Below are 26,554 nucleotides of genomic sequence, written 5' to 3'. Positions count from 1 at the left end.
CCGAGGGAGGACGATGGTCGGGCAGTGGCGAGCGTGGTGGGGCTGGCGCCGAGCCTGCCCTTGGATGCCCCGGGGAAGGGCGCCGGGGGATGGGCTGCCCCTGGCCAGGTCTGAGGGAGCGACCCAGCTCGGGGCTGTCGGGGGCAGAGAGAGAACCCCCCTCCGCCCTTTCCCTTCAGGTTCTTAGGGCTGGCCAAATCCTTCCCAAGACAGCTTGTCTGGAGAAAATCAGACCCAGCTGAAGAACATGTGTCCATGGGGGAAACCCGGGAAACTGAGTCTCCCCACACAATAGCAGAGATTCTCATCTTGCATCCTCTCCTGAGCTAATGACCAAGGTGGATGTCCCGGGTGGGCCTGTGGAATGGGAGAGGGGAGGAAGTCTATTGTCATGCAGAGGGACATGGAAAGACTTGTCTGAAGCTTATCCCCTGCACTGGAGTCAGGTCGGGAAGGGAAGGCACAGAGGGGAGCAGGAAGCGGCCTCTCTGTGGTGGGGCTGGCTCCGGGGCAGGCGTGGGGGTGATGGCTGGAAGTGGGATGGCGCGTGAGTTGGCACCAGCCAGCGGTAGAGGCAGAGACTCAGAGGTCATGGATCTCTCTCTCTGTCTCTGTCTCTCTCTCTCTCCCTCAGGGAGCTGAGGAGAGTAAGGTGGCTCCCCCTACCCACCTCGCCTACCTCTCCAAGGGCCCTTCTTTCTCTGGCCGCTCCTGGAGCCCTGCGGGCTTGGCTTCAACCCCCCACCCACCGCACAGGCCAAGGGCGCCTGCGCAACCGCCGGGGCCTAGGGCTGACCTCGGGGGTCCTCAGTGAATGCCCCGCCATCCCTCCAGGCTCTGACCCAGCTGCAGCTGTTCCTTTGCCGCCATTCTGGACTCGGCTTCAGCTGTCTCCCTCCCCTCCCCCAACTCCCACTCAGTTTGCAGGCCGCTTCCCTGCCTTGAAAGCATTGCTGTGGCCCTGAGGGCCACAGACCTACTGGGCTTCAAGCTCAAGGCTCTGCCTGGGCCTGCTGCTTCGGCCAGGGGCTCATTTCTTCCTGGAAAGACAAAGCCATGGCCTCACCCCACGCCTGCACTTTGCCACGGCAGGCAGCCCAGGTGTAGGAAAGGCTCTGTGGAGTCAGAAGTGCCGAGACAGGCAGATGGCACCAGAGGGTTTGGGGGCCAGGGCGTAACTGGGCTAGCCCCTCCTCCCGGAAGTCGGGGAGGCCCGGCCTTCCTAGTGCCCAGGCCACGGCTCCCGGGAGAAATCCGCCATGGAGGGCACGCGGGAGGCCCTCTGCCTGAGGTGGCAGGTGTCACGCCAGGGCCACTGCAAGCCTGGCTCGGCTTGCCTGCTTTCTCCAAAGGAGGCTGGCCGACCAGCCGAACCTGGCACCTGGGCCAGCCCCTTCCAAGGGGACGAGTTCCAGAGGATAGAGCCCTGGGGGCGGCTGCCAAGTCTCCTGGGGCGTGTGCTGGGCCCCCGTCAGAGGAGGAAGCAGCCTGGTAAACGGTGTGCCAGGCCTGAGATCTGGAGGCCTCCCACAGCCGGGTCCCTGTCCTGCCCAGGCCCCCCGAGGGAGGACGATGGTCGGGCAGTGGCGAGCGTGGTGGGGCTGGCGCCGAGCCTGCCCTTGGATGCCCCGGGGAAGGGCGCCGGGGGATGGGCTGCCCCTGGCCAGGTCTGAGGGAGCGACCCAGCTCGGGGCTGTCGGGGGCAGAGAGAGAACCCCCCTCCGCCCTTTCCCTTCAGGTTCTTAGGGCTGGCCAAATCCTTCCCAAGACAGCTTGTCTGGAGAAAATCAGACCCAGCTGAAGAACATGTGTCCATGGGGGAAACCCGGGAAACTGAGTCTCCCCACACAATAGCAGAGATTCTCATCTTGTATCCTCTCCTGAGCTAATGACCAAGGTGGATGTCCCGGGTGGGCCTGTGGAATGGGAGAAGGGAGGAAGTCTATTGTCATGCAGAGGGACATGGAAAGACTTGTCTGAAGCTTATCCCCTGCACTGGAGTCAGGTCGGGAAGGGAAGGCACAGAGGGGAGCAGGAAGTGGCCTCTCTGTGGTGGGGCTGGCTCCAGGGCAGGCGTGGGGGTGATGGCTGGAAGTGGGATGGCGCGTGAGTTGGCACCAGCCAGCGGTAGAGGCCGAGACTCAGAGGTCATGGATCTCTCTCTCTGTCTCTGTCTCTCTCTCTCTCCCTCAGGGAGCTGAGGAGAGTAAGGTGGCTCCCCCTACCCACCTCGCCTACCTCTCCAAGGGCCCTTCTTTCTCTGGCCGCTCCGGGAGCCCTGCGGGCTTGGCTTCAACCCCCCACCCACCGCACAGGCCAAGGGCGCCTGCGCGACCGCCAGGGCCTAGGGCTGACCTCGGGGGTCCTCAGTGAATGCCCCGCCCTCCCTCCAGGCTCTGACCCAGCTGCAGCTGTTCCTTTGCCGCCCTTCTGGACAGGGCTTCAGCTGTCTCCCTCCCCTCCCCCACTCCCACTCAGCTTGCAGGCCGCTTCCCTGCCTTGAAAGCATTGCTGTGGCCCTGAGGGCCACAGACCTACTGGGCTTCAAGCTCAAGGCTCTGCCTGGGCCTGCTGCTTCGGCCAGGGGCTCATTTCTTCCTGGAAAGACAAAGCCATGGCCTCACCCCACGCCTGCACTTTGCCACGGCAGGCAGCCCAGGTGTAGGAAAGGCTCTGTGGAGTCAGAAGTGCCGAGACAGGCAGATGGCACCAGAGGGTTTGGGGGCCAGGGCGTAACTGGGCTAGCCCCTCCTCCCGGAAGTCGGGGAGGCCCGGCCTTCCTAGTACCCAGGCCAGGGCTCCGGGGAGAATTCCGTCATGGAGGGCACGCGGGAGGCCCTCTGCCTGAGGTGGCAGGTGTCACGCCAGGGCCACTGCAAGCCTGGCTCGGCTTGCCTGCTTTCTCCAAAGGAGGCTGGCCGAACAGCCGAACCTGGCACCTGGGCCAGCCCCTTCCAAGGGGACGAGTTCCAGAGGATAGAGCCCTGGGGGCGGCTGCCAAGTCTCCTGGGGCGTGTGCTGGGCCCCCGTCAGAGGAGGAAGCAGCCTGGTAAACGGTGTGCCAGGCCTGAGATCTGGAGGCCTCCCACAGCCCGGTCCCTGTCCTGCCCAGGCCCCACGAGGGAGGACGATGGTCGGGCAGTGGCGAGCGTGGTGGGGCTGGCGCCGAGCCTGCCCTCGGATGCCCCGGGGAAGGGCGCCGGGGGATGGGCTGCCCCTGGCCAGGTCTGAGGGAGCGACCCAGCTCGGGGCTGTCGGGGGCAGAGAGAGAACCCCCCTCCGCCCTTTCCCTCAGGTTCTTAGGGCTGGCCAAATCCTTCCCAAGACAGCTTGTCTGGAGAAAATCAGACCCAGCTGAAGAACATGTGTCCATGGGGGAAACCCGGGAAACTGAGTCTCCCCACACAATAGCAGAGATTCTCATCTTGCATCCTCTCCTGAGCTAATGACCAAGGTGGATGTCCCGGGTGGGCCTGTGGAATGGGAGAGGGGAGGAAGTCTATTGTCATGCAGAGGGACATGGAAAGACTTGTCTGAAGCTTATCCCCTGCACTGGAGTCAGGTCGGGAAGGGAAGGCACAGAGGGGAGCAGGAAGCGGCCTCTCTGTGGTGGGGCTGGCTCCGGGGCAGGCGTGGGGGTGATGGCTGGAAGTGGGATGGCGCGTGAGTTGGCACCAGCCAGCGGTAGAGGCCAAGACTCAGAGGTCATGGATCTCTCTCTCTGTCTCTGTCTCTCTCTCTCTCCCTCAGGGAGCTGAGGAGAGTAAGGTGGCTCCCCCTACCCACCTCGCCTACCTCTCCATGGGCCCTTCTTTCTCTGGCCGCTCCGGGAGCCCTGCGGGCTTGGCTTCAACCCTCCACCCACCGCACAGGCCAAGGGCGCCTGTGCGACCGCCGGGGCCTAGGGCTGACCTCGGGGGTCCTCAGTGAATGCCCCGCCCTCCCTCCAGGCTCTGACACAGCTGCAGCTGTTCCTTTGCCGCCCTTCTGGACTCGGCTTCAGCTGTCTCCCTCCCCTCCCCCACTCCCACTCAGCTTGCAGGCCGCTTCCCTGCCTTGAAAGCATTGCTCTGGCCCTGAGGGCCACAGACCTACTGGGCTTCAAGCTCAAGGCTCTGCCTGGGCCTGCTGCTTCGGCCAGGGGCTCATTTCTTCCTGGAAAGACAAAGCCATGGCCTCACCCCACGCCTGCACTTTGCCACGGCAGGCAGCCCAGGTGTAGGAAAGGCTCTGTGGAGTCAGAAGTGCCGAGACAGGCAGATGGCACCAGAGGGTTTGGGGGCCAGGGCGTAACTGGGCTAGCCCCTCCTCCCGGAAGTCGGGGAGGCCCGGCCTTCCTAGTGCCCAGGCCACGGCTCCGGGGAGAAATCCGCCATGGAGGGCACGCGGGAGGCCCTCTGCCTGAGGTGGCAGGTGTCACGCCAGGGCCACTGCAAGCCTGGCTCGGCTTGCCTGCTTTCTCCAAAGGAGGCTGGCCGACCAGCCGAACCTGGCACCTGGGCCAGCCCCTTCCAAGGGGACGAGTTCCAGAGGATAGAGCCCTGGGGGCGGCTGCCAAGTCTCCTGGGGCGTGTGCTGGGCCCCCGTCAGAGGAGGAAGCAGCCTGGTAAACGGTGTGCCAGGCCTGAGATCTGGAGGCCTCCCACAGCCGGGTCCCTGTCCTGCCCAGGCCCCCCGAGGGAGGACGATGGTCGGGCAGTGGCGAGCGTGGTGGGGCTGGCGCCGAGCCTGCCCTTGGATGCCCCGGGGAAGGGCGCCGGGGGATGGGCTGCCCCTGGCCAGGTCTGAGGGAGCGACCCAGCTCGGGGCTGTCGGGGGCAGAGAGAGAACCCCCCTCCGCCCTTTCCCTTCAGGTTCTTAGGGCTGGCCAAATCCTTCCCAAGACAGCTTGTCTGGAGAAAATCAGACCCAGCTGAAGAACATGTGTCCATGGGGGAAACCCGGGAAACTGAGTCTCCCCACACAATAGCAGAGATTCTCATCTTGCATCCTCTCCTGAGCTAATGACCAAGGTGGATGTCCCGGGTGGGCCTGTGGAATGGGAGAGGGGAGGAAGTCTATTGTCATGCAGAGGGACATGGAAAGACTTGTCTGAAGCTTATCCCCTGCACTGGAGTCAGGTCGGGAAGGGAAGGCACAGAGGGGAGCAGGAAGCGGCCTCTCTGTGGTGGGGCTGGCTCCGGGGCAGGCGTGGGGGTGATGGCTGGAAGTGGGATGGCGCGTGAGTTGGCACCAGCCAGCGGTAGAGGCAGAGACTCAGAGGTCATGGATCTCTCTCTCTGTCTCTGTCTCTCTCTCTCTCCCTCAGGGAGCTGAGGAGAGTAAGGTGGCTCCCCCTACCCACCTTGCCTACCTCTCCATGGGCCCTTCCTTCTCTGGCCGCTCCGGGAGCCCTGCGGGCTTGGCTTCAACCCTCCACCCACAGCACAGGCCAAGGGCGCCTGCGCGACCGCCGGGGCCTAGGGATGACCTCGGGGGTCCTCAGTGAATGCCCCGCCCTCCCTCCAGGCTCTGACCCAGCTGCAGCTGTTCCTTTGCTTCCCTTATGGACTCGGCTTCAGCTGTCTCCCTCCCCTCCCCCACTCCCACTCAGCTTGCAGGCCGCTTCCCTGCCTTGAAAGCATTGCTCTGGCCCTGAGGGCCACAGACCTACTGGGCTTCAAGCTCAAGGCTCTGCCTGGGCCTGCTGCTTCGGCCAGGGGCTCATTTCTTCCTGGAAAGACAAAGCCATGGCCTCACCCCACGCCTGCACTTTGCCACGGCAGGCAGCCCAGGTGTAGGAAAGGCTCTGTGGAGTCAGAAGTGCCGAGACAGGCAGATGGCACCAGAGGGTTTGGGGGCCAGGGCGTAACTGGGCTAGCCCCTCCTCCCGGAAGTCGGGGAGGCCAGGCCTTCCTAGTGCCCAGCCCACGGCTCCGGGGAGAAATCCGCCATGGAGGGCACGCGGGAGGCCCTCTGCCTGAGGTGGCAGGTGTCACGCCAGGGCCACTGCAAGCCTGGCTCGGCTTGCCTGCTTTCTCCAAAGGAGGCTGGCCGACCAGCCGAACCTGGCACCTGGGCCAGCCCCTTCCAAGGGGACGAGTTCCAGAGGATAGAGCCCTGGGGGCGGCTGCCAAGTCTCCTGGGGCGTGTGCTGGGCCCCCGTCAGAGGAGGAAGCAGCCTGGTAAACGGTGTGCCAGGCCTGAGATCTGGAGGCCTCCCACAGCCGGGTCCCTGTCCTGCCCAGGCCCCCCGAGGGAGGACGATGGTCGGGCAGTGGCGAGCGTGGTGGGGCTGGCGCCGAGCCTGCCCTTGGATGCCCCGGGGAAGGGCGCCGGGGGATGGGCTGCCCCTGGCCAGGTCTGAGGGAGCGACCCAGCTCGGGGCTGTCGGGGGCAGAGAGAGAACCCCCCTCCGCCCTTTCCCTTCAGGTTCTTAGGGCTGGCCAAATCCTTCCCAAGACAGCTTGTCTGGAGAAAATCAGACCCAGCTGAAGAACATGTGTCCATGGGGGAAACCCGGGAAACTGAGTCTCCCCACACAATAGCAGAGATTCTCATCTTGCATCCTCTCCTGAGCTAATGACCAAGGTGGATGTCCCGGGTGGGCCTGTGGAATGGGAGAGGGGAGGAAGTCTATTGTCATGCAGAGGGACATGGAAAGACTTGTCTGAAGCTTATCCCCTGCACTGGAGTCAGGTCGGGAAGGGAAGGCACAGAGGGGAGCAGGAAGCGGCCTCTCTGTGGTGGGGCTGGCTCCGGGGCAGGCGTGGGGGTGATGGCTGGAAGTGGGATGGCGCGTGAGTTGGCACCAGCCAGCGGTAGAGGCAGAGACTCAGAGGTCATGGATCTCTCTCTCTGTCTCTGTCTCTCTCTCTCTCCCTCAGGGAGCTGAGGAGAGTAAGGTGGCTCCCCCTACCCACCTCGCCTACCTCTCCAAGGGCCCTTCTTTCTCTGGCCGCTCCGGGAGCCCTGCGGGCTTGGCTTCAACCCCCCACCCACCGCACAGGCCAAGGGCGCCTGCGCGACCGCCAGGGCCTAGGGCTGACCTCGGGGGTCCTCAGTGAATGCCCCGCCCTCCCTCCAGGCTCTGACCCAGCTGCAGCTGTTCCTTTGCCGCCCTTCTGGACTGGGCTTCAGCTGTCTCCCTCCCCTCCCCCACTCCCACTCAGCTTGCAGGCCGCTCCCCTGCCTTGAAAGCATTGCTCTGGCCCTGAGGGCCACAGACCTACTGGGCTTCAAGCTCAAGGCTCTGCCTGGGCCTGCTGCTTCGGCCAGGGGCTCATTTCTTCCTGGAAAGACAAAGCCATGGCCTCACCCCACGCCTGCACTTTGCCACGGCAGGCAGCCCAGGTGTAGGAAAGGCTCTGTGGAGTCAGAAGTGCCGAGACAGGCAGATGGCACCAGAGGGTTTGGGGGCCAGGGCGTAACTGGGCTAGCCCCTCCTCCCGGAAGTCGGGGAGGCCCGGCCTTCCTAGTGCCCAGGCCACGGCTCCGGGGAGAAATCCGCCATGGAGGGCACGCGGGAGGCCCTCTGCCTGAGGTGGCAGGTGTCACGCCAGGGCCACTGCAAGCCTGGCTCGGCTTGCCTGCTTTCTCCAAAGGAGGCTGGCCGACCAGCCGAACCTGGCACCTGGGCCAGCCCCTTCCAAGGGGACGAGTTCCAGAGGATAGAGCCCTGGGGGCGGCTGCCAAGTCTCCTGGGGCGTGTGCTGGGCCCCCGTCAGAGGAGGAAGCAGCCTGGTAAACGGTGTGCCAGGCCTGAGATCTGGAGGCCTCCCACAGCCGGGTCCCTGTCCTGCCCAGGCCCCCCGAGGGAGGACGATGGTCGGGCAGTGGCGAGCGTGGTGGGGCTGGCGCCGAGCCTGCCCTCGGATGCCCCGGGGAAGGGCGCCGGGGGATGGGCTGCCCCTGGCCAGGTCTGAGGGAGCGACCCAGCTCGGGGCTGTCGGGGGCAGAGAGAGAACCCCCCTCCGCCCTTTCCCTTCAGGTTCTTAGGGCTGGCCAAATCCTTCCCAAGACAGCTTGTCTGGAGAAAATCAGACCCAGCTGAAGAACATGTGTCCATGGGGGAAACCCGGGAAACTGAGTCTCCCCACACAATAGCAGAGATTCTCATCTTGCATCCTCTCCTGAGCTAATGACCAAGGTGGATGTCCCGGGTGGGCCTGTGGAATGGGAGAGGGGAGGAAGTCTATTGTCATGCAGAGGGACATGGAAAGACTTGTCTGAAGCTTATCCCCTGCACTGGAGTCAGGTCGGGAAGGGAAGGCACAGAGGGGAGCAGGAAGCGGCCTCTCTGTGGTGGGGCTGGCTCCGGGGCAGGCTTGGGGGTTATGGCTGGAAGTGGGATGGCGCGTGAGTTGGCACCAGCCAGCGGTAGAGGCAGAGACTCAGAGGTCATGGATCTCTCTCTCTGTCTCTGTCTCTCTCTCTCTCCCTCAGGGAGCTGAGGAGAGTAAGGTGGCTCCCCCTACCCACCTCGCCTACCTCTCCATGGGCCCTTCTTTCTCTGGCCGCTCCGGGAGCCCTGCGGACTTGGCTTCAACCCTCCACCCACAGCACAGGCCAAGGGCGCCTGCGCGACCGCCGGGGCCTAGGGCTGACCTCGGGGGTCCTCAGTGAATGCCCCGCCCTCCCTCCAGGCTCTGACCCAGCTGCAGCTGTTCCTTTGCCGCCCTTCTGGACTCGGCTTCAGCTGTCTCCCTCCCCTCCCCCACTCCCACTCAGCCTGCAGGCCGCTTCCCTGCCTTGAAAGCATTGCTCTGGCCCTGAGGGCCACAGACCTACTGGGCTTCAAGCTCAAGGCTCTGCCTGGGCCTGCTGCTTCGGCCAGGGGCTCATTTCTTCCTGGAAAGACAAAGCCATGGCCTCACCCCACGCCTGCACTTTGCCACGGCAGGCAGCCCAGGTGTAGGAAAGGCTCTGTGGAGTCAGAAGTGCCGAGACAGGCAGATGGCACCAGAGGGTTTGGGGGCCAGGGCGTAACTGGGCTAGCCCCTCCTCCCGGAAGTCGGGGAGGCCCGGCCTTCCTAGTGCCCAGGCCACGGCTCCGGGGAGAAATCCGCCATGGAGGGCACGCGGGAGGCCCTCTGCCTGAGGTGGCAGGTGTCACGCCAGGGCCACTGCAAGCCTGGCTCGGCTTGCCTGCTTTCTCCAAAGGAGGCTGGCCGACCAGCCGAACCTGGCACCTGGGCCAGCCCCTTCCAAGGGGACGAGTTCCAGAGGATAGAGCCCTGGGGGCGGCTGCCAAGTCTCCTGGGGCGTGTGCTGGGCCCCCGTCAGAGGAGGAAGCAGCCTGGTAAACGGTGTGCCAGGCCTGAGATCTGGAGGCCTCCCACAGCCGGGTCCCTGTCCTGCCCAGGCCCCCCGAGGGAGGACGATGGTCGGGCAGTGGCGAGCGTGGTGGGGCTGGCGCCGAGCCTGCCCTTGGATGCCCCGGGGAAGGGCGCCGGGGGATGGGCTGCCCCTGGCCAGGTCTGAGGGAGCGACCCAGTTCGGGGCTGTCGGGGGCAGAGAGAGAACCCCCCTCCGCCCTTTCCCTTCAGGTTCTTAGGGCTGGCCAAATCCTTCCCAAGACAGCTTGTCTGGAGAAAATCAGACCCAGCTGAAGAACATGTGTCCATGGGGGAAACCCGGGAAACTGAGTCTCCCCACACAATAGCAGAGATTCTCATCTTGCATCCTCTCCTGAGCTAATGACCAAGGTGGATGTCCCGGGTGGCCCTGTGGAATGGGAGAGGGGAGGAAGTCTATTGTCATGCAGAGGGACATGGAAAGACTTGTCTGAAGCTTATCCCCTGCACTGGAGTCAGGTCGGGAAGGGAAGGCACAGAGGGGAGCAGGAAGCGGCCTCTCTGTGGTGGGGCTGGCTCCGGGGCAGGCGTGGGGGTGATGGCTGGAAGTGGGATGGCGCGTGAGTTGGCACCAGCCAGCGGTAGAGGCAGAGACTCAGAGGTCATGGATCTCTCTCTCTGTCTCTGTCTCTCTCTCTCTCCCTCAGGGAGCTGAGGAGAGTAAGGTGGCTCCCCCTACCCACCTCGCCTACCTCTCCAAGGGCCCTTCTTTCTCTGGCCGCTCCGGGAGCCCTGCGGGCTTGGCTTCAACCCTCCACCCACAGCACAGGCCAAGGGCGCCTGCGCGACCGCCGGGGCCTAGGGCTGACCTCGGGGGTCCTCAGTGAATGCCCCGCCCTCCCTCCAGGCTCTGACCCAGCTGCAGCTGTTCCTTTGCCGCCCTTCTGGACTCGGCTTCAGCTGTCTCCCTCCCCTCCCCCACTCCCACTCAGCTTGCAGGCCGCTTCCCTGCCTTGAAAGCATTGCTCTGGCCCTGAGGGCCACAGACCTACTGGGCTTCAAGCTCAAGGCTCTGCCTGGGCCTGCTGCTTCGGCCAGGGGCTCATTTCTTCCTGGAAAGACAAAGCCATGGCCTCACCCCACGCCTGCACTTTGCCACGGCAGGCAGCCCTGGTGTAGGAAAGGCTCTGTGGAGTCAGAAGTGCCGAGACAGGCAGATGGCACCAGAGGGTTTGGGGGCCAGGGCGTAACTGGGCTAGCCCCTCCTCCCGGAAGTCGGGGAGGCCCGGCCTTCCTAGTGCCCAGGCCACGGCTCCGGGGAGAAATCCGCCATGGAGGGCACGCGGGAGGCCCTCTGCCTGAAGTGGCAGGTGTCACGCCAGGGCCACTGCAAGCCTGGCTCGGCTTGCCTGCTTTCTCCAAAGGAGGCTGGCCGACCAGCCGAACCTGGCACCTGGGCCAGCCCCTTCCAAGGGGACGAGTTCCAGAGGATAGAGCCCTGGGGGCGGCTGCCAAGTATCCTGGGGCGTGTGCTGGGCCCCCGTCAGAGGAGGAAGCAGCCTGGTAAACGGTGTGCCAGGCCTGAGATCTGGAGGCCTCCCACAGCCGGGTCCCTGTCCTGCCCAGGCCCCCCGAGGGAGGATGATGGTCGGGCAGTGGCGAGCGTGGTGGGGCTGGCGCCAAGCCTGCCCTCGGATGCCCCGGGGAAGGGCGCCGGGGGATGGGCTGCCCCTGGCCAGGTCTGAGGGAGCGACCCAGCTCGGGGCTGTCGGGGGCAGAGAGAGAACCCCCCTCCGCCCTTTCCCTTCAGGTTCTTAGGGCTGGCCAAATCCTTCCCAAGACAGCTTGTCTGGAGAAAATCAGACCCAGCTGAAGAACATGTGTCCATGGGGGAAACCCGGGAAACTGAGTCTCCCCACACAATAGCAGAGATTCTCATCTTGCATCCTCTCCTGAGCTAATGACCAAGGTGGATGTCCCGGGTGGGCCTGTGGAATGGGAGAGGGGAGGAAGTCTATTGTCATGCAGAGGGACATGGAAAGACTTGTCTGAAGCTTATCCCCTGCACTGGAGTCAGGTCGGGAAGGGAAGGCACAGAGGGGAGCAGGAAGCGGCCTCTCTGTGGTGGGGCTGGCTCCGGGGCAGGCGTGGGGGTGATGGCTGGAAGTGGGATGGCGCGTGAGTTGGCACCAGCCAGCGGTAGAGGCAGAGACTCAGAGGTCATGGATCTCTCTCTCTGTCTCTGTCTCTCTCTCTCCCTCAGGGAGCTGAGGAGAGTAAGGTGGCTCCCCCTACCCACCTCGCCTACCTCTCCAAGGGCCCTTCTTTCTCTGGCCGCTCCGGGAGCCCTGCGGGCTTGGCTTCAACCCTCCACCCACCGCACAGGCCAAGGGCGCCTGCGCGACCGCCAGGGCCTAGGGCTCACCTCGGGGGTCCTCAGTGAATGCCCCGCCCTCCCTCCAGGCTCTGACCCAGCTGCAGCTGTTCCTTTGCCGCCCTTCTGGACTGGGCTTCAGCTGTCTCCCTCCCCTCCCCCACTCCCACTCAGCTTGCAGGCCGCTTCCCTGCCTTGAAAGCATTGCTGTGGCCCTGAGGGCCACAGACCTACTGGGCTTCAAGCTCAAGGCTCTGCCTGGGCCTGCTGCTTCGGCCAGGGGCTCATTTCTTCCTGGAAAGACAAAGCCATGGCCTCACCCCACGCCTGCACTTTGCCACGGCAGGCAGCCCAGGTGTAGGAAAGGCTCTGTGGAGTCAGAAGTGCCGAGACAGGCAGATGGCACCAGAGGGTTAGGGGGCCAGGGCGTAACTGGGCTAGCCCCTCCTCCCGGAAGTCGGGGAGGCCCGGCCTTCCTAGTGCCCAGGCCACGGCTCCGGGGAGAAATCCGCCATGGAGGGCACGCGGGAGGCCCTCTGCCTGAGGTGGCAGGTGTCACGCCAGGGCCACTGCAAGCCTGGCTCGGCTTGCCTGCTTTCTCCAAAGGAGGCTGGCCGACCAGCCGAACCTGGCACCTGGGCCAGCCCCTTCCAAGGGGACGAGTTCCAGAGGATAGAGCCCTGGGGGCGGCTGCCAAGTCTCCTGGGGCGTGTGCTGGGCCCCCGTCAGAGGAGGAAGCAGCCTGGTAAACGGTGTGCCAGGCCTGAGATCTGGAGGCCTCCCACAGCCGGGTCCCTGTCCTGCCCAGGCCCCCCGAGGGAGGACGATGGTCGGGCAGTGGCGAGCGTGGTGGGGCTGGCGCCGAGCCTGCCCTTGGATACCCCGGGGAAGGGCGCCGGGGGATGGGCTGCCCCTGGCCAGGTCTGAGGGAGCGACCCAGCTCGGGGCTGTCGGGGGCAGAGAGAGAACCCCCCTCCGCCCTTTCCCTTCAGGTTCTTAGGGCTGGCCAAATCCTTCCCAAGACAGCTTGTCTGGAGAAAATCAGACCCAGCTGAAGAACATGTGTCCATGGGGGAAACCCGGGAAACTGAGTCTCCCCACACAATAGCAGAGATTCTCATCTTGCATCCTCTCCTGAGCTAATGACCAAGGTGGATGTCCCGGGTGGGCCTGTGGAATGGGAGAGGGGAGGAAGTCTATTGTCATGCAGAGGGACATGGAAAGACTTGTCTGAAGCTTATCCCCTGCACTGGAGTCAGGTCGGGAAGGGAAGGCACAGAGGGGAGCAGGAAGCGGCCTCTCTGTGGTGGGGCTGGCTCCAGGGCAGGCGTGGGGGTGATGGCTGGAAGTGGGATGGCGCGTGAGTTGGCACCAGCCAGCGGTAGAGGCAGAGACTCAGAGGTCATGGATCTCTCTCTCTGTCTCTGTCTCTCTCTCTCTCCCTCAGGGAGCTGAGGAGAGTAAGGTGGCTCCCCCTACCCACCTCGCCTACCTCTCCAAGGGCCCTTCTTTCTCTGGCCGCTCCGGGAGCCCTGCGGGCTTGGCTTCAACCCTCCACCCACCGCACAGGCCAAGGGCGCCTGTGCGACTGCCAGGGCCTAGGGCTGACCTCGGGGGTCCTCAGTGAATGCCCCGCCCTCCCTCCAGGCTCTGACCCAGCTGCAGCTGTTCCTTTGCCGCCCTTCTGGACTGGGCTTCAGCTGTCTCCCTCCCCTCCCCCACTCCCACTCAGCTTGCAGGCCGCTTCCCTGCCTTGAAAGCATTGCTCTGGCCCTGAGGGCCACAGACCTACTGGGCTTCAAGCTCAAGGCTCTGCCTGGGCCTGCTGCTTCGGCCAGGGGCTCATTTCTTCCTGGAAAGACAAAGCCATGGCCTCACCCCACGTCTGCACTTTGCCACGGCAGGCAGCCCAGGTGTAGGAAAGGCTCTGTGGAGTCAGAAGTGCCGAGACAGGCAGATGGCACCAGAGGGTTTGGGGGCCAGGGCGTAACTGGGCTAGCCCCTCCTCCCGGAAGTCGGGGAGGCCCGGCCTTCCTAGTGCCCAGGCCACGGCTCCGGGGAGAAATCCGCCATGGAGGGCACGCGGGAGGCCCTCTGCCTGAGGTGGCAGGTGTCACGCCAGGGCCACTGCAAGCCTGGCTCGGCTTGCCTGCTTTCTCCAAAGGAGGCTGGCCGACCAGCCGAACCTGGCACCTGGGCCAGCCCCTTCCAAGGGGACGAGTTCCAGAGGATAGAGCCCTGGGGGCGGCTGCCAAGTCTCCTGGGGCGTGTGCTGGGCCCCCGTCAGAGGAGGAAGCAGCCTGGTAAACGGTGTGCCAGGCCTGAGATCTGGAGGCCTCCCACAGCCGGGTCCCTGTCCTGCCCAGGCCCCCCGAGGGAGGACGATGGTGGGGCAGTGGCGAGCGTGGTGGGGCTGGCGCTGAGCCTGCCCTTGGATGCCCCGGGGAAGGGCGCCGGGGGATGGGCTGCCCCTGGCCAGGTCTGAGGGAGCGACCCAGCTCGGGGCTGTCGGGGGCAGAGAGAGAACCCCCCTCCGCCCTTTCCCTTCAGGTTCTTAGGGCTGGCCAAATCCTTCCCAAGACAGCTTGTCTGGAGAAAATCAGACCCAGCTGAAGAACATGTGTCCATGGGGGAAACCCGGGAAACTGAGTCTCCCCACACAATAGCAGAGATTCTCATCTTGCATCCTCTCCTGAGCTAATGACCAAGGTGGATGTCCCGGGTGGGCCTGTGGAATGGGAGAGGGGAGGAAGTCTATTGTCATGCAGAGGGACATGGAAAGACTTGTCTGAAGCTTATCCCCTGCACTGGAGTCAGGTCGGGAAGGGAAGGCACAGAGGGGAGCAGGAAGCGGCCTCTCTGTGGTGGGGCTGGCTCCGGGGCAGGCGTGGGGGTGATGGCTCGAAGTGGGATGGCGCGTGAGTTGGCACCAGCCAGCGGTAGAGGCAGAGACTCAGAGGTCATGGATCTCTCTCTCTGTCTCTGTCTCTCTCTCTCTCCCTCAGGGAGCTGAGGAGAGTAAGGTGGCTCCCCCTACCCACCTCGCCTACCTCTCCAAGGGCCCTTCTTTCTCTGGCTGCTCCGGGAGCCCTGCGGGCTTGGCTTCAACCCTCCACCCACAGCACAGGCCAAGGGCGCCTGCGCGACCGCCAGGGCCTAGGGCTGACCTCGGGGGTCCTCAGTGAATGCCCCGCCCTCCCTCCAGGCTCTGACCCAGCTGCAGCTGTTCCTTTGCCGCCCTTCTGGACTCGGCTTCAGCTGTCTACCTCCCCTCCCCCACTCCCACTCAGCTTGCAGGCCGCTTCCCTGCCTTGAAAGCATTGCTGTGGCCCTGAGGGCCACAGACCTACTGGGCTTCAAGCTCAAGGCTCTGCCTGGGCCTGCTGCTTCGGCCAGGGGCTCATTTCTTCCTGGAAAGACAAAGCCATGGCCTCACCCCACGCCTGCACTTTGCCACGGCAGGCAGCCCAGGTGTAGGAAAGGCTCTGTGGAGTCAGAAGTGCCGAGACAGGCAGATGGCACCAGAGGGTTTGGGGGCCAGGGCGTAACTGGGCTAGCCCCTCCTCCCGGAAGTCGGGGAGGCCCGGCCTTCCTAGTGCCCAGGCCACGGCTCCGGGGAGAAATCCGCCATGGAGGGCACGCGGGAGGCCCTCTGCCTGAGGTGGCAGGTGTCACGCCAGGGCCACTGCAAGCCTGGCTCGGCTTGCCTGCTTTCTCCAAAGGAGGCTGGCCGACCAGCCGAACCTGGCACCTGGGCCAGCCCCTTCCAAGGGGACGAGTTCCAGAGGATAGAGCCCTGGGGGCGGCTGCCAAGTCTCCTGGGGCGTGTGCTGGGCCCCCGTCAGAGGAGAAAGCAGCCTGGTAAACGGTGTGCCAGGCCTGAGATCTGGAGGCCTCCCACAGCCGGGTCCCTGTCCTGCCCAGGCCCCCCGAGGGAGGACGATGGTCGGGCAGTGGCGAGCATGGTGGGGCTGGCGCTGAGCCTGCCCTTGGATGCCCCGGGGAAGGGCGCCGGGGGATGGGCTGCCCCTGGCCAGGTCTGAGGGAGCGACCCAGCTCGGGGCTGTCGGGGGCAGAGAGAGAACCCCCCTCCGCCCTTTCCCTTCAGGTTCTTAGGGCTGGCCAAATCCTTCCCAAGACAGCTTGTCTGGAGAAAATCAGACCCAGCTGAAGAACATGTGTCCATGGGGGAAACCCGGGAAACTGAGTCTCCCCACACAATAGCAGAGATTCTCATCTTGCATCCTCTCCTGAGCTAATGACCAAGGTGGATGTCCCGGGTGGGCCTGTGGAATGGGAGAGGGGAGGAAGTCTATTGTCATGCAGAGGGACATGGAAAGACTTGTCTGAAGCTTATCCCCTGCACTGGAGTCAGGTCGGGAAGGGAAGGCACAGAGGGGAGCAGGAAGCGGCCTCTCTGTGGTGGGGCTGGCTCCGGGGCAGGCGTGGGGGTGATGGCTCGAAGTGGGATGGCGCGTGAGTTGGCACCAGCCAGCGGTAGAGGCAGAGACTCAGAGGTCATGGATCTCTCTCTCTGTCTCTGTCTCACTCTCTCTCCCTCAGGGAGCTGAGGAGAGTAAGGTGGCTCCCCCTACCCACCTCGCCTACCTCTCCAAGGGCCCTTCTTTCTCTGGCCGCTCCGGGAGCCCTGCGGGCTTGGCTTCAACCCTCCACACACCGCACAGGCCAAGGGCGCCTGCGCGACCGCCAGGGCCTAGGGCTGACCTCGGGGGTCCTCAGTGAATGCCCCGCCCTCCCTCCAGGCTCTGACCCAGCTGCAGCTGTTCCTTTGCCGCCCTTCTGGACTGGGCTTCAGCTGTCTCCCTCCCCTCCCCCACTCCCACTCAGCTTGCAGGCCGCTTCCCTGCCTTGAAAGCATTGCTGTGGCCCTGAGGGCCACAGACCTACTGGGCTTCAAGCTCAAGGCTCTGCCTGGGCCTGCTGCTTCGGCCAGGGGCTCATTTCTTCCTGGAAAGACAAAGCCATGGCCTCACCCCACGCCTGCACTTTGCCACGGCAGGCAGCCCAGGTGTAGGAAAGGCTCTGTGGAGTCTGAAGTGCCGAGACAGGCAGATGGCACCAGAGGGTTTGGGGGCCAGGGCGTAACTGGGCTAGCCCCTCCTCCCGGAAGTCGGGGAGGCCCGGCCTTCCTAGTGCCCAGGCCACGGCTCCGGGGAGAAATCCGCCATGGAGGGCACGCGGGAGGCCCTCTGCCTGAGGTGGCAGGTGTCACGCCAGGGCCACTGCAAGCCTGGCTCGGCTTGCCTGCTTTCTCCAAAGGAGGCTGGCCGACCAGCCGAACCTGGCACCTGGGCCAGCCCCTTCCAAGGGGACGAGTTCCAGAGGATAGAGCCCTGGGGGCGGCTGCCAAGTCTCCTGGGGCGTGTGCTGGGCCCCCGTCAGAGGAGGAAGCAGCCTGGTAAACGGTGTGCCAGGCCTGAGATCTGGAGGCCTCCCACAGCCGGGTCCCTGTCCTGCCCAGGCCCCCCGAGGGAGGACGATGGTCGGGCAGTGGCGAGCGTGGTGGGGCTGGCGCCGAGCCTGCCCTTGGATGACCCGGGGAAGGGCGCCGGGGGATGGGCTGCCCCTGGCCAGGTCTGAGGGAGCGACCCAGCTCGGGGCTGTCGGGGGCAGAGAGAGAACCCCCCTCCGCCCTTTCCCTTCAGGTTCTTAGGGCTGGCCAAATCCTTCCCAAGACAGCTTGTCTGGAGAAAATCAGACCCAGCTGAAGAACATGTGTCCATGGGGGAAACCCGGGAAACTGAGTCTCCCCACACAATAGCAGAGATTCTCATCTTGCATCCTCTCCTGAGCTAATGACCAAGGTGGATGTCCCGGGTGGGCCTGTGGAATGGGAGAGGGGAGGAAGTCTATTGTCATGCAGAGGGACATGGAAAGACTTGTCTGAAGCTTATCCCCTGCACTGGAGTCAGGTCGGGAAGGGAAGGCACAGAGGGGAGCAGGAAGCGGCCTCTCTGTGGTGGGGCTGGCTCCGGGGCAGGCGTGGGGGTGATGGCTGGAAGTGGGATGGCGCGTGAGTTGGCACCAGCCAGCGGTAGAGGCAGAGACTCAGAGGTCATGGATCTCTCTATCTGTCTCTGTCTCTCTCTCTCTCCCTCAGGGAGCTGAGGAGAGTAAGGTGGCTCCCCCTACCCACCTCGCCTACCTCTCCAAGGGCCCTTCTTTCTCTGGCCGCTCCGGGAGCCCTGCGGGCTTGGCTTCAACCCTCCACCCACAGCACAGGCCAAGGGCGCCTGCGCGACCGCCGGGGCCTAGGGCTGACCTCGGGGGTCCTCAGTGAATGCCCCGCCCTCCCTCCAGGCTCTGACACAGCTGCAGCTGTTCCTTTGCCGCCCTTCTGGACTCGGCTTCAGCTGTCTCCCTCCCCTCCCCCACTCCCACTCAGCTTGCAGGCCGCTTCCCTGCCTTGAAAGCATTGCTGTGGCCCTGAGGGCCACAGACCTACTGGGCTTCAAGCTCAAGGCTCTGCCTGGGCCTGCTGCTTCGGCCAGGGGCTCATTTCTTCCTGGAAAGACAAAGCCATGGCCTCACCCCACGCCTGCACTTTGCCACGGCAGGCAGCCCAGGTGTAGGAAAGGCTCTGTGGAGTCAGAAGTGCCGAGACAGGCAGATGGCACCAGAGGGTTTGAGGGCCAGGGCGTAACTGGGCTAGCCCCTCCTCCCGGAAGTCGGGGAGGCCCGGCCTTCCTAGTGCCCAGGCCACGGCTCCGGGGAGAAATCCGCCATGGAGGGCACGCGGGAGGCCCTCTGCCTGAGGTGGCAGGTGTCACGCCAGGGCCACTGCAAGCCTGGCTCGGCTTGCCTGCTTTCTCCAAAGGAGGCTGGCCGACCAGCCGAACCTGGCACCTGGGCCAGCCCCTTCCAAGGGGACGAGTTCCAGAGGATAGAGCCCTGGGGGCGGCTGCCAAGTCTCCTGGGGCGTGTGCTGGGCCCCCGTCAGAGGAGGAAGCAGCCTGGTAAACGGTGTGCCAGGCCTGAGATCTGGAGGCCTCCCACAGCCGGGTCCCTGTCCTGCCCAGGCCCCCCGAGGGAGGACGATGGTCGGGCAGTGGCGAGCGTGGTGGGGCTGGCGCCGAGCCTGCCCTTGGATGCCCCGGGGAAGGGCGCCGGGGGATGGGCTGCCCCTGGCCAGGTCTGAGGGAGCGACCCAGCTCGGGGCTGTCGGGGGCAGAGAGAGAACCCCCCTCCGCCCTTTCCCTTCAGGTTCTTAGGGCTGGCCAAATCCTTCCCAAGACAGCTTGTCTGGAGAAAATCAGACCCAGCTGAAGAACATGTGTCCATGGGGGAAACCCGGGAAACTGAGTCTCCCCACACAATAGCAGAGATTCTCATCTTGCATCCTCTCCTGAGCTAATGACCAAGGTGGATGTCCCGGGTGGGCCTGTGGAATGGGAGAGGGGAGGAAGTCTATTGTCATGCAGAGGGACATGGAAAGACTTGTCTGAAGCTTATCCCCTGCACTGGAGTCAGGTCGGGAAGGGAAGGCACAGAGGGGAGCAGGAAGCGACCTCTCTGTGGTGGGGCTGGCTCCGGGGCAGGCGTGGGGGTGATGGCTGGAAGTGGGATGGCACGTGAGTTGGCACCAGCCAGCGGTAGAGGCAGAGACTCAGAGGTCATGGATCTCTCTCTCTGTCTCTGTCTCTCTCTCTCTCCCTCAGGGAGCTGAGGAGAGTAAGGTGGCTCCCCCTACCCACCTCGCCTACCTCTCCAAGGGCCCTTCTTTCTCTGGCCGCTCCGGGAGCCCTGCGGGCTTGGCTTCAACCCCCCACCCACAGCACAGGCCAAGGGCACCTGCGCGACCGCCAGGGCCTAGGGCTGACCTCGGGGGTCCTCAGTGAATGCCCCGCCCTCCCTCCAGGCTCTGACCCAGCTGCAGCTGTTCCTTTGCCGCCCTTCTGGACTCGGCTTCAGCTGTCTCCCTCCCCTCCCCCACTCCCACTCAGCTTGCAGGCCGCTTCCCTGCCTTGAAAGCATTGCTGTGGCCCTGAGGGCCACAGACCTACTGGGCTTCAAGCTCAAGGCTCTGCCTGGGCCTGCTGCTTCGGCCAGGGGCTCATTTCTTCCTGGAAAGACAAAGCCATGGCCTCACCCCACGCCTGCACTTTGCCACGGCAGGCAGCCCAGGTGTAGGAAAGGCTCTGTGGAGTCAGAAGTGCCGAGACAGGCAGATGGCACCAGAGGGTTTGGGGGCCAGGGCGTAACTGGGCTAGCCCCTCCTCCCGGACGTCGGGGAGGCCCGGCCTTCCTAGTGCCCAGGCCACGGCTCCGGGGAGAAATCCGCCATGGAGGGCACGCGGGAGGCCCTCTGCCTGAGGTGGCAGGTGTCACGCCAGGGCCACTGCAAGCCTGGCTCGGCTTGCCTGCTTTCTCCAAAGGAGGCTGGCCGACCAGCCGAACCTGGCACCTGGGCCAGCCCCTTCCAAGGGGACGAGTTCCAGAGGATAGAGCCCTGGGGGCGGCTGCCAAGTCTCCTGGGGCGTGTGCTGGGCCCCCATCAGAGGAGGAAGCAGCCTGGTAAACGGTGTGCTAGGCCTGAGATCTGGAGGCCTCCCACAGCCGGGTCCCTGTCCTGCCCAGGCCCCCCGAGGGAGGACGATGGTCGGGCAGTGGCGAGCGTGGTGGGGCTGGCGCCGAGCCTGCCCTTGGATGCCCCGGGGAAGGGCGCTGGGGGATGGGCTGCCCCTGGCCAGGTCTGAGGGAGCGACCCAGCTCGGGGCTGTCGGGGGCAGAGAGAGAACCCCCCTCCGCCCTTTCCCTTCAGGTTCTTAGGGCTGGCCAAATCCTTCCCAAGACAGCTTGTCTGGAGAAAATCAGACCCAGCTGAAGAACATGTGTCCATGGGGGAAACCCGGGAAACTGAGTCTCCCCACACAATAGCAGAGATTCTCATCTTGCATCCTCTCCTGAGCTAATGACCAAGGTGGATGTCCCGGGTGGGCCTGTGGAATGGGAGAGGGGAGGAAGTCTATTGTCATGCAGAGGGACATGGAAAGACTTGTCTGAAGCTTATCCCCTGCACTGGAGTCAGGTCGGGAAGGGAAGGCCCAGAGGGGAGCAGGAAGCGGCCTCTCTGTGGTGGGGCTGGCTCCGGGGCAGGCGTGGGGGTGATGGCTGGAAGTGGGATGGCGCGTGAGTTGGCACCAGCCAGCGGTAGAGGCAGAGACTCAGAGGTCATGGATCTCTCTCTCTGTCTCTGTCTCTCTCTCTCTCCCTCAGGGAGCTGAGGAGAGTAAGGTGGCTCCCCCTACCCACCTCGCCTACCTCTCCATGGGCCCTTCTTTCTCTGGCCGCTCCGGGAGCCCTGCGGGCTTGGCTTCAACCCTCCACCCACCGCACAGGCCAAGGGCGCCTGCGCGACCACCAGGGCCTAGGGCTGACCTCGGGGGTCCTCAGTGAATGCCCCGCCCTCCCTCCAGGCTCTGACCCAGCTGCAGCTGTTCCTTTGCCGCCCTTCTGGACTCGGCTTCAGCTGTCTCCCTCCCCTCCCCCACTCCCACTCAGCTTGCAGGCCGCTTCCCTGCCTTGAAAGCATTGCTGTGGCCCTGAGGGCCACAGACCTACTGGGCTTCAAGCTCAAGGCTCTGCCTGGGCCTGCTGCTTCGGCCAGGGGCTCATTTCTTCCTGGAAAGACAAAGCCATGGCCTCACCCCACGCCTGCACTTTGCCACGGCAGGCAGCCCAGGTGTAGGAAAGGCTCTGTGGAGTCAGAAGTGCCGAGACAGGCAGATGGCACCAGAGGGTTTGGGGGCCAGGGCGTAACTGGGCTAGCCCCTCCTCCCGGAAGTCGGGGAGGCCCGGCCTTCCTAGTGCCCAGGCCACGGCTCCGGGGAGAAATCCGCCATGGAGGGCACGCGGGAGGCCCTCTGCCTGAGGTGGCAGGTGTCACGCCAGGGCCACTGCAAGCCTGGCTCGGCTTGCCTGCTTTCTCCAAAGGAGGCTGGCCGACCAGCCGAACCTGGCACCTGGGCCAGCCCCTTCCAAGGGGACGAGTTCCAGAGGATAGAGCCCTGGGGGCGGCTGCCAAGTCTCCTGGGGCGTGTGCTGGGCCCCCGTCAGAGGAGGAAGCAGCCTGGTAAACGGTGTGCCAGGCCTGAGATCTGGAGGCCTCCCACAGCCGGGTCCCTGTCCTGCCCAGGCCCCCCGAGGGAGGACGATGGTCGGGCAGTGGCGAGCGTGGTGGGGCTGGCGCCGAGCCTGCCCTTGGATGCCCCGGGGAAGGGCGCCGGGGGATGGGCTGCCCCTGGCCAGGTCTGAGGGAGCGACCCAGCTCGGGGCTGTCGGGGGCAGAGAGAAAACCCCCCTCCGCCCTTTCCCTTCAGGTTCTTAGGGCTGGCCAAATCCTTCCCAAGACAGCTTGTCTGGAGAAAATCAGACCCAGCTGAAGAACATGTGTCCATGGGGGAAAGCCGGGAAACTGAGTCTCCCCACACAATAGCAGAGATTCTCATCTTGCATCCTCTCCTGAGCTAATGACCAAGGTGGTTGTCCCGGGTGGGCCTGTGGAATGGGAGAGGGGAGGAAGTCTATTGTCATGCAGAGGGACATGGAAAGACTTGTCTGAAGCTTATCCCCTGCACTGGAGTCAGGTCGGGAAGGGAAGGCACAGAGGGGAGCAGGAAGCGGCCTCTCTGTGGTGGGGCTGGCTCCAGGGCAGGTGTGGGGGTGATGGCTGGAAGTGGGATGGCGCGTGAGTTGGCACCAGCCAGCGGTAGAGGCAGAGACTCAGAGGTCATGGATCTCTCTCACTGTCTCTGTCTCCCTCTCTCTCCCTCAGCGAGCTGAGGAGAGTAAGGTGGCTCCCCCTACCCACCTCGCCTACCTCTCCATGGGCCCTTCTTTCTCTGGCCGCTCCGGGAGCCCTGCGGGCTTGGCTTCCACCCTCCACCCACCGCACAGGCCAAGGGCGCCTGCGCGACCGCCGGGGCCTAGGGCTGAACTCGGGGGTCCTCAGTGAATGCCCCGCCCTCCCTCCAGGCTCTGACACAGCTGCAGCTGTTCCTTTGCCGCCCTTCTGGACTTGGCTTCAGCTGTCTCCCTTCCCTCCCCCACTCCCACTCAGCTTGCAGGCCGCTTCCCTGCCTTGAAAGCATTGCTGTGGCCCTGAGGGCCACAGACCTACTGGGCTTCAAGCTCAAGGCTCTGCCTGGGCCTGCTGCTTAGGCCAGGGGCTCATTTCTTCCTGGAAAGACAAAGCCATGGCCTCACCCCACGCCTGCACTTTGCCACGGCAGGCAGCCCAGGTGTAGGAAAGGCTCTGTGGAGTCAGAAGTGCCGAGACAGGCAGATGGCACCAGAGGGTTTGGGGGCCAGGGCGTAACTGGGCTAGCCCCTCCTCCCGGAAGTCGGGGAGGCCCGGCCTTCCTAGTGCCCAGGCCACGGCTCCGGGGAGAAATCCGCCATGGAGGGCACGCGGGAGGCCCTCTGCCTGAGGTGGCAGGTGTCACGCCAGGGCCACTGCAAGCCTGGCTCGGCTTGCCTGCTTTCTCCAAAGGAGGCTGGCCGACCAGCCGAACCTGGCACCTGGGCCAGCCCCTTCCAAGGGGACGAGTTCCAGACGATAGAGCCCTGGGGGCGGCTGCCAAGTCTCCTGGGGCGTGTGCTGGGCCCCCGTCAGAGGAGGAAGCAGCCTGGTAAACGGTGTGCCAGGCCTGAGATCTGGAGGCCTCCCACAGCCGGGTCCCTGTCCTGCCCAGGCCCCCCGAGGGAGGACGATTGTCGGGCAGTGGCGAAAGTGGTGGGGCTGGCGCCGAGCCTGCCCTTGGATGCCCCGGGTAAGGGCGCCGGGGGATGGGCTGCCCCTGGGCAGGTCTGAGGGAGCGACCCAGCTCGGGGCTGTCGGGGGCAGAGAGAGAACCCCCCTCCGCCCTTTCCCTTCAGGTTCTTAGGGCTGGCCAAATCCTTCCCAAGACAGCTTGTCTGGAGAAAATCAGACCCAGCTGAAGAACATGTGTCCATGGGGGAAACCCGGGAAACTGAGTCTCCCCACACAATAGCAGAGATTCTCATCTTGCATCCTCTCCTGAGCTAATGACCAAGGTGGATGTCCCGGGTGGGCCTGTGGAATGGGAGAGGGGAGGAAGTCTATTGTCATGCAGAGGGACATGGAAAGACTTGTCTGAAGCTTATCCCCTGCACTGGAGTCAGGTCGGGAAGGGAAGGCACAGAGGGGAGCAGGAAGCGGCCTCTCTGTGGTGGGGCTGGCTCCGGGGCAGGCGTGGGGGTGATGGCTGGAAGTGGGATGGCGCGTGAGTTGGCACCAGCCAGCGGTAGAGGCAGAGACTCAGAGGTCATGGATCTCTCTCTCTGTCTCTGTCTCTCTCTCTCTCCCTCAGGGAGCTGAGGAGAGTAAGGCGGCTCCCCCTACCCACCTCGCCTACCTCTCCAAGGGCCCTTCTTTCTCTGGCCGCTCCGGGAGCCCTGGGGGCTCTGCTTCAACCCCCCACCCACCGCACAGGCCAATGGCGCCTGCGCGACCGCCAGGGCATAGGGCTGACCTCGGGGGTCCTAAGTGAATGCCCCGCCCTCCCTCCAGGCTCTGACCCAGCTGCAGCTGTTCCTTTGCCGCCCTTCTGGACTCGGCTTCAGCTGTCTCCCTCCCCTCCCCCACTCCCACTCAGCTTGCAGGCCGCTTCCCTGCCTTGAAAGCATTGCTGTGGCCCTGAGGGCCACAGACCTACTGGGCTTCAAGCTCAAGGCTCTGCCTGGGCCTGCTGCTTCGGCCAGGGGCTCATTTCTTCCTGGAAAGACAAAGCCATGGCCTCACCCCACGCCTGCACTTTGCCACGGCAGGCAGCCCAGGTGTAGGAAAGGCTCTGTGGAGTCAGAAGTGCCGAGACAGGCAGATGGCACCAGAGGGTTTGGGGGCCAGGGCGTAACTGGGCTAGCCCCTCCTCCCGGAAGTCGGGGAGGCCCGGCCTTCCTAGTGCCCAGGCCACGGCTCCGGGGAGAAATCCGCCATGGAGGGCACGCGGGAGGCCCTCTGCCTGAGGTGGCAGGTGTCACGCCAGGGCCACTGCAAGCCTGGCTCGGCTTGCCTGCTTTCTCCAAAGGAGGCTGGCCGACCAGCCGAACCTGGCACCTGGGCCAGCCCCTTCCAAGGGGACGAGTTCCAGAGGATAGAGCCCTGGGGGCGGCTGCCAAGTCTCCTGGGGCGTGTGCTGGGCCCCCGTCAGAGGAGGAAGCAGCCTGGTAAACGGTGTGCCAGGCCTGAGATCTGGAGGCCTCCCACAGCCGGGTCCCTGTCCTGCCCAGGCCCCCCGAGGGAGGACGATGGTCGGGCAGTGGCGAGCGTGGTGGGGCTGGCGCCGAGCCTGCCCTTGGATGCCCCGGGGAAGGGCGCCGGGGGATGGGCTGCCCCTGGCCAGGTCTGAGGGAGCGACCCAGCTCGGGGCTGTCGGGGGCAGAGAGAGAACCCCCCTCCGCCCTTTCCCTTCAGGTTCTTAGGGCTGGCCAAATCCTTCCCAAGACAGCTTGTCTGGAGAAAATCAGACCCAGCTGAAGAACATGTGTCCATGGGGGAAACCCGGGAAACTGAGTCTCCCCACACAATAGCAGAGATTCTCATCTTGCATCCTCTCCTGAGCTAATGACCAAGGTGGATGTCCCGGGTGGGCCTGTGGAATGGGAGAGGGGAGGAAGTCTATTGTCATGCAGAGGGACATGGAAAGACTTGTCTGAAGCTTATCCCCTGCACTGGAGTCAGGTCGGGAAGGGAAGGCACAGAGGGGAGCAGGAAGCGGCCTCTCTGTGGTGGGGCTGGCTCCGGGGCAGGCGTGGGGGTGATGGCTGGAAGTGGGATGGCGCGTGAGTTGGCACCAGCCAGCGGTAGAGGCCAAGACTCAGAGGTCATGGATGTCTCTCTCTGTCTCTGTCTCTCTCTCTCTCCCACAGGGAGCTGAGGAGAGTAAGGTGGCTCCCCCTACCCACCTCGCCTACCTCTCCAAGGGCCCTTCTTTCTCTGTCCACTCCGGGAGCCGTTCGGTCTTGGCTTCAACCCCCCACCCACCGCACAGGCCAAGGGCGCCTGCCTGACCGCCAGGGCCTAGGGCTGCCCTAGGGGGTCCTCAGTGAATGCCCCGCCCTCCCTCCAGGCTCTGACCTAGCTGCAGCTCTTCGTTTGCCGCCCTTCTGGACTGGGCTTCAGCTGTCTCCCTCCCCTCCCCCACTCCCACTCAGCTTGCAGGCCGCTTCCCTGCCTTGAAAGCATTGCTGTGGCCCTGAGGGCCACAGACCTACTGGGCTTCAAGCTCAAGGCTCTGCCTGGGCCTGCTGCTTCGGCCAGGGGCTCATTTCTTCCTGGAAAGACAAAGCCATGGCCTCACCCCACGCCTGCACTTTGCCACGGCAGGCAGCCCAGGTGTAGGAAAGGCTCTGTGGAGTCAGAAGTGCCGAGTCAGGCAGATGGCACCAGAGGGTTTGGGGGCCAGGGCGTAACTGGGCTAGCCCCTCCTCCCGGAAGTCGGGGAGGCCCGGCCTTCCTAGTGCCCAGGCCACGGCTCCGGGGAGAAATCCGCCATGGAGGGCACGCGGGAGGCCCTCTGCCTGAGGTGGCAGGTGTCACGCCAGGGCCACTGCAAGCCTGGCTCGGCTTGCCTGCTTTCTCCAAAGGAGGCTGGCCGACCAGCCGAACCTGGCACCTGGGCCAGCCCCTTCCAAGGGGACGAGTTCCAGAGGATAGAGCCCTGGGGGCGGCTGCCAAGTCTCCTGGGGCGTGTGCTGGGCCCCCGTCAGAGGAGGAAGCAGCCTGGTAAACGGTGTGCCACGCCTGAGATCTGGAGGCCTCCCACAGCCGGGTCCCTGTCCTGCCCAGGCCCCCCGAGGGAGGACGATGGTCGGGCAGTGGCGAGCGTGGTGGGGCTGGCGCCAAGCCTGCCCTTGGATGCCC

The sequence above is a fragment of the Diceros bicornis genome, chromosome 31 (genome assembly GCF_020826845.1).
Source record: "Diceros bicornis minor isolate mBicDic1 chromosome 31, mDicBic1.mat.cur, whole genome shotgun sequence".
Taxonomy (NCBI): Eukaryota; Metazoa; Chordata; class Mammalia; order Perissodactyla; family Rhinocerotidae; genus Diceros; species Diceros bicornis.
The sequence above is the reverse complement of the archived record's forward strand: the minus strand, read 5'-3'. Positions refer to the sequence as shown.